The sequence below is a fragment of the Festucalex cinctus genome, chromosome 1 (genome assembly GCF_051991245.1).
Source record: "Festucalex cinctus isolate MCC-2025b chromosome 1, RoL_Fcin_1.0, whole genome shotgun sequence".
NCBI lineage: Eukaryota > Metazoa > Chordata > Actinopteri > Syngnathiformes > Syngnathidae > Festucalex > Festucalex cinctus.
In genome coordinates, this window is record NC_135411.1 from 12,581,575 (window position 1) to 12,598,023 (window position 16,449).

General features: G+C 38.8%; 1 protein-coding gene across 4 annotated transcripts in view; it reads left to right on the forward strand.

The window, feature by feature from the left end:
- The window catches only part of LOC144016339 (guanine nucleotide-binding protein G(I)/G(S)/G(O) subunit gamma-12-like), a 52,256-nt gene that overhangs the window by 5,387 nt on the left and 30,420 nt on the right, over nucleotides 1-16,449 (forward strand). For 2 of the 4 annotated variants that reach the window (XM_077517350.1, XM_077517357.1), the window contains exon 3: nucleotides 9,985-10,050. The exons of the other annotated variants lie outside the window; for them this stretch is intronic. The gene's annotated coding sequence lies outside the window, so the exon portion shown is untranslated. The remainder of the gene's footprint in view (nucleotides 1-9,984; nucleotides 10,051-16,449) is intronic. 4 annotated transcript variants of the gene reach the window in all.

Here is a 16,449-nt window from a genome sequence, read left to right on the forward strand (position 1 = left end):
GGATGAACCAAAATTTCAGCTAAACCAACACAAAGTAGGTAATTGTTTTCGGCAATACAAAAAAAGGGGGATTGCTGTTAGAAAACACCTGGAGTCACTGTCTTGAGAAACCAAAGATGCTGATAGACTCAGACCTGACTTTCAGTAGTTAAATCAATGACTAAAACAGCCAAAAACATCTTCAGAGTGAAGGGTCGCATGCTCTTAGCAGACCAGGATAAGCTTTTTCATCCTTTTATCTCCAAGTAGGCTTGATTATTGTAACAGTCTTGTGACTGGACTCTCAAAATAGCATTAAAAAGCTACAGCTCATTCAGAACACTGCAGCTCTGATTCTGACCAGAACAAAGAGATCAGAACATAACGCTCTGGTCCTAAAAGCTTTACAGACCTATGAATTACATAATAAAGCAAATGTATGTTGATGTGATAGGTCATATTTTATAGCATATTATTGAAATCAATAGTGGGTTTTTAAAGGGATTACACCACGGTATTTTAAGCCCTTCCAACAGTTAACTATAGGCATATAATGATTCAATCTTACCTTTGACACCATGGCAATGCCATTTTTTATGAAATATTAGGTGTTTTGCAGTTTAGTTTTCTCACACAGAAGTAAAACGCCCGGTTCAGTATAACCCCACCTCTCCCCGTGTGATTGCCGCGCCCCCGATGAGCCGACTGCAGTCTGCTGTTGGAACTCTGTGTTTGTAACCTGGCAATAGCCAGACGGATATGCGCTTCACTCAAGTGAGTTCTCTGCAATAACCATCTGGTACCCCTCCACAGTAATTTGGTCGCGAAAGGCGGGACTTTCTGTACAATAATTCGAGCTGATTAGACGATGCAGCATTCTACACGTTTGTTTTAACCAATCACGGCCATGGGTGAAAATTTTGTCTTCCACGAACATCTTACCAGCTAGAAATGCACGAAGCCCCTCCCAGTTCAACATTCAACAAGGAAACGGTGAGTAATTCTGCAAGAACAGAATTAATTGCAGCGTCTATTCGTCCATGTTCAGCTTGTTTGTTGGCTCCAGCGTCAGCGCTGGCTTCCTGGTTCCCTCACAGTTGCATATCCCGCTCCCAAACACAATGTTGCTCTGTGATTGGTCCATTGGCAGAAATCAACGGGAGCGGGACAAGATGTATTCTCCGGGGTTTGTGAACTCACAAATACCGCGAGAATTCATCTTGCGAGAGCCAGGTTACTGCGTTTGAACACTCTTCTGAATGCAAGGCATCAATTCTTCAATAAACATTTGAAACAAAACGACTCCTTGTCGCAAGAAAGCAAGAAATGGGGGAGGAGGGGAGGGGAGGGGAGGGGAGGGAAGAAGGGAAAAGGAAAGAAGGAGGGGAGAAAAAAACCCCCAGAGCTGGTCTCGAACCGGGGACTTGCTGCTTATAGAGCGAGCGCACTAACCACAATTGTATTTGTTCAGTTAGGTTCAATCGTGCATAAGTATTGCTTGTAGCTTACACAAGCGTCAGCCAGAACCTTTGAGGGATTTTAAGACAGCTTATTTTCATTGCACTTTGGCATTGCAAATGTGAAGGTTAATTGATTGGTTTGAATTCATTTGGACAGAATGTTTACTGATAAAGGCTACTTTTGTCAATATCCCATGGAGGTCTCAGAGAAAGTGGACGTACATATAGTCCGCAGAGGCGGTGTGTGTGGTGGTGGGGGGGGGGTCCGCACCTTATACCTTATGACATCAAAGAGTGCCATAGCTCGTTTTCTCAGGTTGGGAGGGGCTGGTGCTTGGAGTGCAGAATAACCTTGATTTTCTCAAGAGAGGGGCGAATAGAGGGAAACACCACTTCGGCCGTGTGTTTGGTAAGGTGTTAGCATTTTAACATGGCTAAAAGCTCCAAAAAGTTGATTTTTCAAGTTTCTGTCCCTTTAAAATGAAGGAATTTTTTGTTCACCACTAGATGGCGCTAATTATTACACACTAGTATGCCTTTACGTTTTTTTTTTAAACATTTTAAAATCAGATTCACAGTATCGTCTTCTAATTTTAGAATCCTATTTTTTTTTTTTACTTTTAAATGTTATTTTTTGTGATTTAAAAAAAAAAAAAGTGTGTTATGTTAAAAACAATTTTGTAAGAAATTCAATCTTAAGACATAGATACACTTCCATAACGATGGGAAGTCCCCTGCTCAGATTTTTGAGGAGGGGATCAATTTGCTCTTGTTCCCTTTGTGTCCGTCTGGGTTTTGCTCGCCGAACAATGGCCAAACTGTTTCGGATCACGTGGGAAGTGGCACACACGGCCGTAACCAATGCTTTAATATGTTACTGGGTAACAGGCTCTTTTGGAAGTAGTGAGCATTGCACTTCCTCTCGCGCAGAATGTTGCCCGACTCGATTGGCAGCTCTGTCAGTGAGCCTCTGACAGTCAGGCGTAAAAGAGCAACACTTGGAGTCAGGATAGTATAGTGGAACCTCCAAAGTAGAACATGGTCCATTTTATAACACAGTTTGTTTCTTCATTCCAATCACTTTTCTATTTTGATCAATATATTTTGTGTATTTTATTTGTGTAGAGTGCAAAATGAGTGTTTGAGCCACAGCAACTTTAGACTTGAGTGAAACTTACTTGAATTAGACTTAGGACTTATATAATGTGACTTAACTCCCAACCTCTGCTCATTACCCAGTTCTCCAAATAAGAGGTGCTACAAGTACAAGGTGTTCATCTATCACTCCAAGCTAAAGATGATGATTTTCATTCATTGGCGTGTTAGATTGTTTATCTTATATTGTGGTTAGTAAGAGAACACATTAGTTACTCTTGTGACACAAATATACATATACTGTATTTACTGTTCACTTGTTAGCTGTGGTTTGGGCATTTAGAAAAAAAAGGTTTTGAAATAGTTGCCTCGACTGGAAGTCAGAAATCATTTTCTGGAAAATCCCAGATGTTGCAAAGCTCAAGTTCATGTCACAATGTTGAAAGGGTAGGACTTCCTGTAAATGTTTAAATGTTTTATTTCTTCCTACTTTTCAAACCGACAGCATACCGTGTTAAATAAAAGATATAGATAAAATAATAAATAAAAGATAATTTAATAATTATAAAAAACAATACCAGGTTCGACTGATAATGGATTTTTTTTCTTTTTAGGCAAATACTGATAATTTGGCAGAAAAAAAAATACAATTTACCAATTTTAATCTGCCAATTAATTACAAAAATCTAATGCCTAAAATAAATTCCTTTTTGGTCCTCTATAGTATTTTTCTTTAAAATTACAATTCTCTATGATCTATTTTTGCATTTGTTAATACAATATATATTTTGTATAGAAAACGAAATAAAATGATTTATTTATTTATTTATTTATTTATTTTTATTATAAAGGAACACAAATATAAAGTTGCCTACGAATACATACCATTTAACCAGAGTTTTACTTTAGCAACACAAGACTTCCATCTATATTCATCTGTGGTTTCTTTCTTTTTTTGTATTAAATATTTGGCATAGGGCATAGGGTGATCGAGTGGTTAGCACGTCCGCCTCCCGGTTCTGAGGACTCAGGTTCGAGTCCGGGCTCCGGCCTTCCTGGGTGGAGTTTGCATGTTCTCCCCGTGCCCGCGTGGGTCTTGTCCGGGTACTCCGGTCTCCTCCCACATTCCAAAGACATGCATGGCAGGTTAATTGGGTGCTCCGAATTGTCCCTAGGTGTGCGTGTGAGTGTGGATGGTTGTTCGTCTCTGTGTGCCCTGCGATTGGCTGGCAACCAGTCCAGGGTGTCCCCCGCCTACTGCCCAGAGCCAGCTGAGATAGGCGCCAGCTCCCCCCGCGAACCTTGTGAGGGATAAGCAGTCAAGAAAATGGATGGATGGATATTTGGCATACAAATGTAACAATCATTCAATTAAAAAAAAAAGAAATATTTTTTATTAGCCCGGCAGCCCACCCCGGTATGTTATTGTGTTGCCTCTGAATGTTTGTTTAATTTGACTTTTTACGATTGAATGCTATTTAGCTCCTCAGAATGTCATATTTAATTTATGAGTGTGGCAAACAACTGGATTTGATTCTGACTCTTGAGTCGAGGCTGTGAATGCGGATACACAGTGACAAACTATGAGAAAGCAATAACCGACCATCAGGATTCAGGATTTAATATTGGAATTCCTGTGAATTGATCCGCTTCACTGAAATCTTAATAAGGACAAGTATGTACATTATTTGTGTTGCTAGTCACAAGCTTTCGCCTCCACTGGTTGGCTTTTGCTGAAATTCCTCTGTAGCTAGGAGCAGATGTACTTAGAGGAGTGGTGGTGAATGGTGATACAGTCACACCCTACTGTTGGTTTGGCAACGGAACACATGCGTTCACGGAATACCAAGCTTTACTGGAAGTCTTAATTTGCCCAGAATAGGTATCAGTACACAAAATCTTTAAACTAAACAAAAAAAATAAAAATGTCATTGTGTTGTGCTGCATATGTCTGAAATTTATATTTCACGCGTGATTCTTGAGGAAACTTTTACACAGGAAGTCATGTCTGTAGCACCCGCTCCCTAATCAGGTTGACATCAACCTCAGATTTATACTCAGCAAAGCAGTCAGGAAGTGTTGCCATAGCAACCCTTGTAAATGGGTAAGAAAAGGAAAAACCCATGGCTGTTTTCATTTCTCACCGTTATTCCTGGGAGGTACACTATGAGGTGGAGGTCTTTTCGCCAACTGTGAAAGAAAAGGCGCATATGTCATCACATCGCTATGTCAATACATAGCTGCCAACTGTTGTGGATTGTTTATATTTTGTTACTGAACGCTACGTCGTTACGTCCATAACATTGACCAGATTATTATTTTTTTTAATCATATGTCACATTGCTCAAACTGATCATTTGTATTGTTTGGCAACACGCTGTAAAGTAGTGCTCATTGATGGATCAGTGGAAACTATAATATAAGCCCGATGTTAGCTAAAAACTAAAGCTAAATTTAATGGTGGCTCACCAGTGCGTGAGTTTGTTGGACCACCCGAAGTTCACTGACGCCGACACCAGCAGGCCACCAGTACAAATTTCACAAATACTGTACTGTAAATGTGATGGACTCAACACCTTGCCTTTTTAATTTCTAATATTATTTTGAGTTTTATCCACTGAAATTGACCAATCATCTTGCAATAACTGCAATCAATTGACTACACAAGACTTTTCCAGGCCTTTACTGCAACCTCTTCCAGTTCTTGTTTGTTTTGGGCTGTTTCTTCTCCTTTCAGTCTATCCTCTTCATGTGATAAAATGCAGGCTGTATTGGGGTAAGGTCTGGTGATTGACTTGGCCAGTCTAAAGCCTAGATACAGTGTTCCCTCATGTTCCACTGGGGTTAGGTTCCAAAAAATACCCGCAATAAATGAGATCCACGAAGTAGTTAGGTTTATTTACATTTTCTTACATTTATCTCTTGTTTAAACATTCTCAATGTTCAAACCTTCATACATTTTATAAAATAGGTACATAACGATAGAGCGAGGTCGCGAAAAGCAAACCACGTTATAGCGAGGGAACAATATACACCAATCTGATGTCGGCCTACCCCCTGTGGCGTCGGCCCAGACGTTGACACGTTTCTTAGAAAAATAACGTACATACACACCACACCGACCCCGACTATTACTACCTTCAGCGCATGCGCGCTAAGTAATTCCTCTCAATACCATTGGCGGCGTTAGTCATTATTCCTAAAGGCAACCGGAAACCTCTTTATGGGGGCAGGATATAAAAAAAAAATAAACAATGCATACCGGTTACTTTTTCTCTCACAATGTCCTCCCACATGAATAAAACCCTCCGGCTTTTTGTACAGTATCGTATATAAAAGTAAATCCGACCTGCTATATATCCAGTCGCGTCCCCGTGTCATGCCATAGTTTGGCTTTCATACCTTTGGCGGCATGGCATACCCTTTAACGGTAATATCATACAATGCCGGTCTCTCTTGAACCAAAGAGACGAAGTCATCTTCCCGATCATCTTTCCAGACAGACATTGTACGTTCAAATGCGGAGGGTACAACAGGGTGACGATGCGCAAAATGAGCGTGGAAAAAAAAATGGTCCAGACTTTCCATCAGTACTGTTTATCCGCGTTTATCGCTTGCTGTTCTTGCCTCGTGCACTGATTCGCTAACTAATAGCCAATCACAGTGATCAAATGCCCCGTCGCCGATTCAACATGTCAAATTTGCTGGAACCGCCTCCCGACATATTCCAACTCGTTCCGACTTTATACACTGATCAGACGGCGCATGCCGTCGGCCCAACGCTGTCCAACTCCCGACGTCGGATTGGTGTATCTAGGCCTTCCACTGTTTCCCCTTGATGGAAGTCCTTTGTTGTGTTATCTGTGTTTTGGGTCTTTGTCTTGTTGCATGCAGTCAAAGTGGGTTTGTAGACTTCACAATTCATTCTGCCGCTACCGTCATGAGTTACATCATACGATTGTGTAATTCTTTGTTTAGCATGTCACTTAATCAGTAGTGTTAGCTACTATTAGTGGGACACTGGCACAGTATGCACATCAAGAATTTATGAGTCCCAGGAGGACTATGGTGTGTCCTCAAAGTGTGAAAAACTACACCTAGCCCAAACGGATAACTACCAGATGAGATGGCAGGAGCCTGTCTTCAAATGCATGCAGTTACCAATGTTCGTCCTGAAATAAATATTTACACTTCAGTTTCCCTGAGCTGAGAAAGTGTGCAGCATTTTTTTTTTGGACGCAGTAAATTGGGACTTTCTTGAAACCTAAAGATTAAACCTTGAGACACATTCCCACCTCTACAACTTGCTCGGTTACCTGATCTTGAATATAGTTAATCCATTTTTGTATTTTTTATTTTATTTTTTATTTTTTTTAACTGCAGTATATACAGATACTAAATAGTACCTGGATAAAAGAAAGAACTTTAGATTTTGCACACCAAGTAGTTGATATTCTAATACTTGGTTAACTTTTGACGATGTTCTCTTTGCCTACGGTGCTTTTCTGTGCTTAAATAGGTTTGTGGGGCTGCCTCGTGATGCGGCCGCTGTTCCCAAGTTGGATTTGCACAATATCTTCCTTTGTCTTCAAACATGATAAGTCCATATTGTCAAAGTTGTGCTACTTCTGGACTAAGAAGCCAGTGTTAGCTCAGCAGATGTTACTTCTTGGCGTCAAGGACATCATGCTGTCTTGAAATTTCTCTTGATAATTGATGGTGGATGTACACAGAGCGGTCACGCGACACTTCTCCTTGGTGAGCAAGCGTGAATGGACCATTAGACAACAAGAAATTACGACATATGGCCAGTGTGTCATTACGATGTAAAATCTTTTGAAATTATTGTATTTTAAAAAAAACCCAAAAAACATTAAAATACTCAGACTAAATAAATTCGATTAGATGCACATCAGGCTGCTCCATTGTTCAAGCAACAAATTATTATTATTTTTTTTAAAGGAAGCAATAGCTTTTCTATAATTTAATTACCTTGATGTTTATATCCTATAATATATTCAAGCCATATGCAGTTAGACATCATTTTGATAATCTTGTTCTTTGACGCCATTTTGTGTCATCCTTGGGTGTTTCCCCAAAGAGCACAAAAATGATCAGAAAAGAGCTGTAAATATACAGGGGATGACTGTAATGGAAACTGAGTAATTCAAGTACTGATTCTGTTATACAGGTTGTGATTAAAAAAAACAATGGCCCTATTTCATGATAAAATTTTCTATGAAGAAAAAATAGCAAAAAAACAACATTTCTATACTACTAACCAGTTAAGTTTTATTTCACATGTTACAAGTGCTCTATATGGCCGCCTCTTGCAGCACGAACAACATCAATACAATATGAGAAATCCTCCCAAACACGTTAAAGTACATCGGGATCAATTGAATTGATCGCTGTTGTTATTCGATGTTTTACGTTTCCCAGGTTAGTTGGTAATGGCAGAACAAAGGCTTTATCCTTTACAAACCCCCCCAGAGGAAAAAAAAAAATCACAAACTGAGGTCATGAGATCTAGGAGGCCAAGCACAAAGACTTTTATTTATTTATTTATTTATTTATTTATTTTTTTGGTTTCGCTGCCAGACGCATGAGTCTGTCAGTGTCACGTGACAATTATAGAAAACTGGGAAATCTGATCTTTCAAACACCCACTCCCTCATTCTGATTCATACATTTGCTTATGAAATAGGGTCATTCTTTTTGAATCACCCTATAAGAACTAACAACAACAAAAATCATCTACAGATTAATGAATAATTAAAGTGGTAGTTTAGTTGTAAAACAGCTAGCTAGATTTGAATGTAGCCTCACTTCATAAACCATTGACACCTTGTCGGTCATGCCATCTGATTCTGATAGGTTGTTTTTCATTGGGCGTGGTGGTTTATTAAGAAGAAAAAACATCTAATTAGAATAATTGTTTCACATATCTATTATCAAAATGTTAACTCAGAACTTCACATTCTATATGTGTACAGTATATGAAAAATCCCATTAGTCTTTTACAATGATTGATGCCAACATTCAAGCATGATGTGGTCTATCTGTGAATGCATGTGTGTGTGCGCGACTGTGTGTGTGTGTGTTTTTCCGGACAGATAGGACACTAATGGGTAAATGATTTAGAAGAAAGAAAAACAGTTTAAAGGTTATTTATAGCGGCTGGACGGGTGGCCTAGTGGTTAGCACGGCTTCATCACAGTTCTGATGTTTGCGATTCGAATATGAATTCCGACCTTCCTGTGTGGAGTTTGCATGGCTTCCCCCCACACATGCATGTTAAACTAATCTTAATTGTCCATAGATGTGAATGAGAATGGTTGTTTGTCTATATGTGCCCTGTGATTGGCTGGCAACTAGTCCAGGGTGTACCTCGCCTCTCGGCCAAAGTCAGCTGGGAAAACTCACTCGCAATGCTAATAAGGTCTAGCGGTATAGAAAATGAATGGATGGACGGTAATTTATAGTCCAACTACAGAAGTGACAACAGAAGGTCTATTTGTGGCCTTACTGTCATGGTCAGACGGCCGTGCGCAGCCACGCCTCTCTGCTAATCACATGACTGTTTTCTATCTAGGAGACTGGAGATGACATTAACAAGCTTAGTGTCTGCCAACCTTAATTGAGTCAAGGAAGATATTTTACATCAGAAAAATGTCTTTGCGCACCACCAAAAAGATAAATAAAATAAATAAATACTTATTTGTATTATATGCATGGCAAAAGCAAATATCCAGATCAAGAGTACCTTGCGCCATCTAGTGGAAGAGCATTTTGTTGTTTTGCCTGTCACTGTATGTCACTAACATAGTAAACTTTCATTTTTGCACCAAATAACCAGTTAGACTTGTTCAGTAATTTTACAGACACTTTGTTTTCTGCTTCTGTTAGTGCATTTTAATGTTGTTGCTAACAATAGTTCTTAGTAAAACTTTTTTTTTTTTTTTCATCCCTTGAACATCAATTTTGTTTGCACCATGTAAAGATTGCAGGAAAAAAAAAGGCATTTGTACATATTGCCTATATTGCTAATAGCACAATCAGTGTCAGCCTGCAGGGGGAGTTTCCATTTCTGAGATCCGGGGTCACCAACTATGGTGACCGCAATGTACTCATGATCCTTGGGGCAACCTGGTGCCCAAGGACCACATGAGTAGCCTGCAAATCTCTTCTTAAAAAAAAATAAAAAAAAATGCACACCATTGATAGGATATTGTGATCTCCTAAGAATGTTGTAGAAACGATCATTTGAAAATATAAATACTTGCAGAGATTCATAGAAATAAAGTGGTGCATATGTTTCCTACTTTGTTAAATTATCTTATAATTATAGTGAGAAATCAATTAACATGATCACTGACTTTACAAAGCTGATTATCATTGATTGTTACATATAATTAAAGACATTTTGACTTCTTTTTTTCCCCCATAGGTCTGTATGAACTGGTTTCCTTCACAATAATCAGTACCCAAGAAGTAGCTGTCAGTTTCAAAAAAGGTTGGTGACTCATGTTTTCAGTGAAAATTCTTCTCTATTGTCAGCTGAATTGTGTCATAAGCTTGTTCCATTAGGGTACAGAAGCCAGCAAACCATTTAATTCATAAACTAAGAGTTTTACATGAAATTGCTTTCATCCATAAGTTGATAAATGTTGTGACCTGGTAGAAAACAAACTACAATTTTCTAGAGTTGAAACTTAAGAGCCATTTTATTCAAATTGTTATTCACAGTATATTATTGTGGAGAGATAAAGTTTTAAAAATCAGTCAGACAAAAATCTCCATCCTTAAGGAAGTTTCAGTACAATTAATTTACTTTAAGACAGCTAAAGTGGTTAAAAAAAAAAACGTGTGCTAATAGCCCATTTGCTGTACCTCTTTCTGCCACACGGTGGAGCACTCTGACAGTTTATGCTCCATATTCAGCCCACGGTCCAATTACACTAACTGTCTGTCCTTTCATCTCCTGTGCAGTGCACACCCTTTCTCAGACACAACAATTACACCGTCTGTCTCTGGCATTGCCAGGTGGGGCCGCCTTATTGTAAGTTTCCTCTAAAAGTGCCCATTATATTCATTCTATTGTCTACAGCGACTGTGAGAGAGACCAAAAAACAGGACTTTCTTGCGGACGGTGTGTTTTGCACCTGATGCATGAGTCACTTTACAGTTATTTGACCTGCTTGGTGGCATTGATTGTGTGAGCGCCCATGCACATCACGCTGTTGTCGGCATTATTTACTGGATAGACGCTATAGTAACCAGCACATGCAGAATAGAGCCAGTAATACAAAGTAAATTAAGTCTTCAGATCAACCAATGCATTGAGGTTCCTGAAAGAACAAGGCATTGTAACATTTCCCAATTTCTTTCACTTATGAGTATTGACGCAGCGAGTTGGTTGGATTTGAGCACTCGCCAGCAAGTATTAAAACTTGATGTATTCCATCAAATCTTGTAATTGTGATGAAAATGTGTTTTTTTTTTCTTATATAATCAAATTCGCCTCCCCCCTGAACAGAACAACTTTATATATAAAGAAATGAACTTAATCTTATTAAGTGTAATTACTGTTTGTAGGTCACAAGAACAGCTGTAGTGTTGTGTGTGTCCTTAAGAGGCGTGGCCTAATGAGTGATGTCACAAACATTATTCTCCGTTTTGGTTTCTGAATGTGAGTTTGTTAATGTAGCTTTTTGCTAGACTTCTCTCATTTTGGATTTGCGGTTTTCAAGGTTCGTACAAGGGCTGCAACTAATGATTCTTTCAGTATTATATTAATGTGGCAGTTACTCTTTTTCTAAAAAAAAAAAAAAAAAAAAAAAAAAAAAAAATCTATCAATTGATTAATTACATTTTAAAAAACATTTAAATTTCCATCCCTTGTTTCAAAAACAGGATATTATTTCAAATTAACAGTAACACAAATGTAAATTATGTTTCAGCTACTGGTTTGGTCTGTAACGTTGGGAAAATAGCTAAAAAAACAAAACTATTGAGTATTGTTTTTCATAGTAAAATCAATTGATTTATTTTGGTTCAAAACAAAGATTAGTCCACTTTCATGGAGGACAGAGAATATTTACTTTTAAGGAACTCAAATTCTGAGCATGTTAAAAATTTTAAATTAAAGGTTTGTAACAATTTATCAGTTATAAAAACTAATTATTAATTTTAGGGCTGCACGATATTGGAAAATCGTGGAATATAGTTACTGAATATTAGGGGTGTGCCATAAAATCGATTCATAAAAGAATCAAGATTCTCATTTATTAATCGAATCGATATTTAATAGGGGTGTGAATTGCCTCGTACCTGACGATTCGATCCGTATCACGATTCATAGGTCACGATTCGATTCGATACCGATTAATCCCGATATGAATTTACAAGTCGATTTATGCGATTTTTTTTCTTTTTTACTCAAATTTAGAAAATACCATTCAGTAAACTTGTACATGTACACTGTAAGATTTGTATGAAATTCTATTATTTATTGATCTGAAACTTCAGTTTTATAACTGTGAGCCACTGTATTTAACAAACAGGTTTAACAACCTTTTTCATGTTAGAACAGCATTGAAATAAAATAGTAAGGCTTAATGTTCCATTAATATAACATTCTTCCATGCTTAAAAGGTGTGAAAGTTAGACGTTCTGTTTGATATTTTTCAATCAAAAATGGATGTTAAAAAAACGATTCGGCTGCCTATTGAATCGATTCGAGAATTGTGTGCTGTAGTATCGCGATATATTGCCGAATCGATTTTTTTTAACACCCCTAATATTTAATATCCAAAAAACAATTTTATTTAAATTAGAAATGAAGAAGAAGGGGAAAAGGCAGTTGTAGCCCACATGCTGTTTTTGTGGAAAAAGGCACTTACAATACAAAATTAATAAATGTTTAAACAAAAAACAAAACAAAAAAAAAAGACACTTTAATGTCTCTATTTGTCATTTTGTCTTGCAACGCAGACTGGAGTAGATCATGACAATGTTGTGCATATCTGTAAATTGAAGCAGAAATCATTTGTCAATCAAATAATTTTGAATCGAAAATCGATTCTGAATCAAATCGTAGACCCAAAAATCGGAATTTAATCGAATCGTGAGACTGTCAAAGATTTCCAGCCCTACTGAATATAGTGATGCATTTTAGTTAGCAGCTGACTGGTCAAATTCAAATAAAAGCATAAAATACCATATGAAACTTATTGAATGTCTGTGATATGCATATTGCATGGGCCAGTGTCGCGATATCAATATTTTTTTTGATATGCTGGGCAGCCCTAATTAATTTTATTATCAACTAGTTGTTAATTAATCAATTAATTGTTGCACCTCGAGTTTGTATCGTTCAAAAGATGACTGAAAGTGCTTTTACTTTGAGTGGCAGCATATCTGAAGCTCACTCCTAACTCGAATTTTGACTCTCAGCAAAAAAAGCTCAAAGCAAAAAAAAAAAAAAAAGTCCAAGCAATGGCTCATAACTTGACAAGTCCAATTCATGTCCCATGTCGGAAGAAATGAAACTAGCAAGGATTGCACTGCCACCTATGCCCTATATTGATAAACTGCATGACTTCCCGGTTCACACACTCCACATTCCATCTTAAATATGTAACAGCAGTCATTCTTGACAGCCTTTGAAGTACTCCCACTCACAGGAAGACGCACCTCTTGGAACTTTACATTTCCTCTGATTAGCAGCACTTACTCCACTGTAGTTGCCCATATTTGGTCATATCCTGTTCAACATTGAGAGTCCGGCGCTAGTGTAACCCAGTTTCCCGTCAGACAGGTTGGAGGGAAAAAAAACAAAAAACAATAGGATGTGACTTTCTCAAAGTTGCTTTAATGGTGGGGGGAGTTTGTCGTTTTGATGGATTGCACATTTGTTTTTTGAATGCATGGGGAAGTAAGTTTGTGTCCCAGACAGAGGCCAAGTGTATGTGTGTGCTTTTAGACTATTTTGACCCTAAAGGCCACCTGTAGTAAATGTGTGATGGCGCATCTGTGGGCTCCCAAATGTTTTATTCTATGCCACCACTACATCTTTTGTGTGAGCAGGTGTCCGAGCCGTGCACAGTCGCAGCTTGTTTTCTTGTGCGCGTCCTCACAGTCAGGTGTCTCATTTACACTCATCCTCATTTCAACAGCTCTGGAGCTTTGTTCCACTTGCATTTATTCAAGTCATTTATTCTTGTGCACGATGGAACAAGCTCCTTCCTATATTTTAAACAGCAATGCTCCTACTACAGTGACTCCTTGTGTAAGGTCACCTCTTGAACTTTACGAGAAAAAAAAAGTTGCCTCTCTTTGGGCATCTTACACTTATCTGATTGTGTGCACATTTTTTTCTCTTTTTTTTTTTTGGCGAAGAAGCAATCGGCTGTAGGCTTTGCGACACAAATTTTATGCTGGCTGAATGCACAGAAACATATTTCTTTGTGTACACAGTCACACTGATAGCATATACTTTTTAACATCACTTTCTGGCATGCTGCTTTTGGAAATATGATTTATGTGTGTGGATCTTGACGCATCATTGTTGTAATATGCTTCTTTGACGAGGGCATGTACTGCAATGATAAACACACGTGCAACGTGTATTAAGTGTGCTAGCATGAAAATAAACTGTACGCATGAATGGCGCAGGTGGACCCAATGACCTCGGCGCTTGACCCATTTGTGCTGAGAAACGGTGAGTGCATGAGGAGAAAGGAAGTGAAGGGAGGAGGAGAAGACGATGTCACTTCTTCAAGGGACGGAGGGGCGGCCTGCTCAGGAAGCGGCCTCCGTGTGACCCACAAAACGTCTTTCTTGCGCCGACATGGCTTTGAAAGTGTTAAATGATGAGGGAGGGGAGGTCGTTGATGCACCCGCTCCTGATTGATAGTGTTATTTGTGCGAGCGCTCTCTCTTGATGTGTCGAGTTGAAACGAGCGAAAAGGCTGGCTCACGTTACTTTAGTTAGCTCGTGCATTTCCGAGCCACATTCCAATCAATTTGGAGTGTCACAAGTTTGGATTTTTGGATTTGACGCTTATGAATCAGACTGCTTTTCATGTTCATCCTTCCTCTTTTCGGTGTTTGTAGATATTTTTTAACCAAATGACTTTTACTGACTTTATCGTGAAGCGACACACAGTTGTGTTTTTTTTTCCCGTCGACCACTTATACCAATTTCATACCTATACTTTTCTAAGATGACGATTGGCTCAAAGCTATGGCTAATAGGAAAGTAGTAATTGGTGCCAAGGAAGTGATACAACTCATCTTTGTATGTTAAGGAGGGGCCAAGTTTAGCCTGGGTTGTTTGAATGTCTGCCAAATGTTTGTGATTTTGAATGACCCCAAAAAAATCAATATCCGCTACCCTCGCAGACGTTTGCCGGCGCTCATTGGGATACAAATATGTTTTGAGTTAAGAATAAAATATTTTAAAGCCATTATAATAAGGGAAGTACTGGGACCTAAATTCATTCGGGGCAGGAATATTTGTTGGCAGAATGTGCAATGAAACGTACTTGTTGCCGGTTTTGGAGGGGATGCTGTCATGCACTGAATTATATTTGTCTAAAACTTATTCTTTTATGATGTGCACAAATGTCTTATTCAGGGAATTACAACCATTTTTTTCACCATCAATTATTTGTGGAATTTTGTTTTTCATGTCAGGGTGAATTATATTCATTTTATAGGGGAGGGTGTCAATTACCCACACATTTTCGCTATTCGCAGTCGGGCACAGTCACTATCCAATGTGAATAGTGGGAATTTATTACACTTTGATTTATGTGGCACACTGACACACCTCGCTTGTGAATCGTCAACATTGTCATATCTATTACCTGGATCTTGAAACTATAGTGTAAATTCACGGTGAAAAAAAGTCATAACCTGATGGTGTGACTTAGTGTAAGATAAGAATTGTTCGTTTTTTTACTCCACCAGAATGTATCAGGATATCTCGTGAGATTCGTCAGTGGTCACGCGCAGGCTAGCGTACTGTCTTCAAAGCATGTGCATGTTATTCGTGTCCTGCTTCCAAAATGTCCCTTCCTGCCCGAAGATAATTTGGACTCAACTACACTGAGATAAAGACGCAGTGACCATTTGGGTTATCTCCCTGTTTGTATTTTGATGGAGCAAAGTGACTGCCGCTATGTTTTTAGTGTGTATGTTCTCCAGCATTGCCAAGACAGATTGTTTTTTGATAGTCACATAACACGCTGGAAGTACACACTTTTGTCCAAGATGTACTCTGTATGTCTTGGACATAGTTTATGATACCAATTGCCAGCTAGCTCCCCCTGCTTAAGGAGTTTAAGGTTCCAAGTTTCTGATGTCATCTACATTGTGATCTCTCCACATTTGCAACCTTCTTTGCGCACCCTTAAGTGCACGCACATTCGAAAGTGCTCCAACTCAGGGAGGAGAAGGAAATCCACACTGACCCGGTTGAACAGTTGAACTCTGATCTGCAAGGGCAAAGGCTGGCACTTTGGAGGCAAATAAATTTCCCATGGACAGGCTGGGCACTTTTTCAAATGTCCTGCGGTTTAATGAGGCAAAGCACGAATGAATGTCCTGTGCAACTTGAGATTTAAGTTCAGTACAACAAAAATCCCGGTTCTTTTCTCTTCATAACATCACATTGTCGTGCTCGATTTGCATTTCACGGGTACCTGATATCAGCAGGTGAGCTAGTCAGACGAGTGCTCTAATGTGTACATAAAGATATTATGCATAGGCAAATAGAGTTGTCACGGTAGCAAAATGCTGGCTTGTGTACTATACAGTACCTGCATACAGGACCGCAATACCAAGGCAAAAAAAAAGAAAAAGGAAACCAGTAAAAGCAGTGGCATCATACATGGCAAATCCCGGC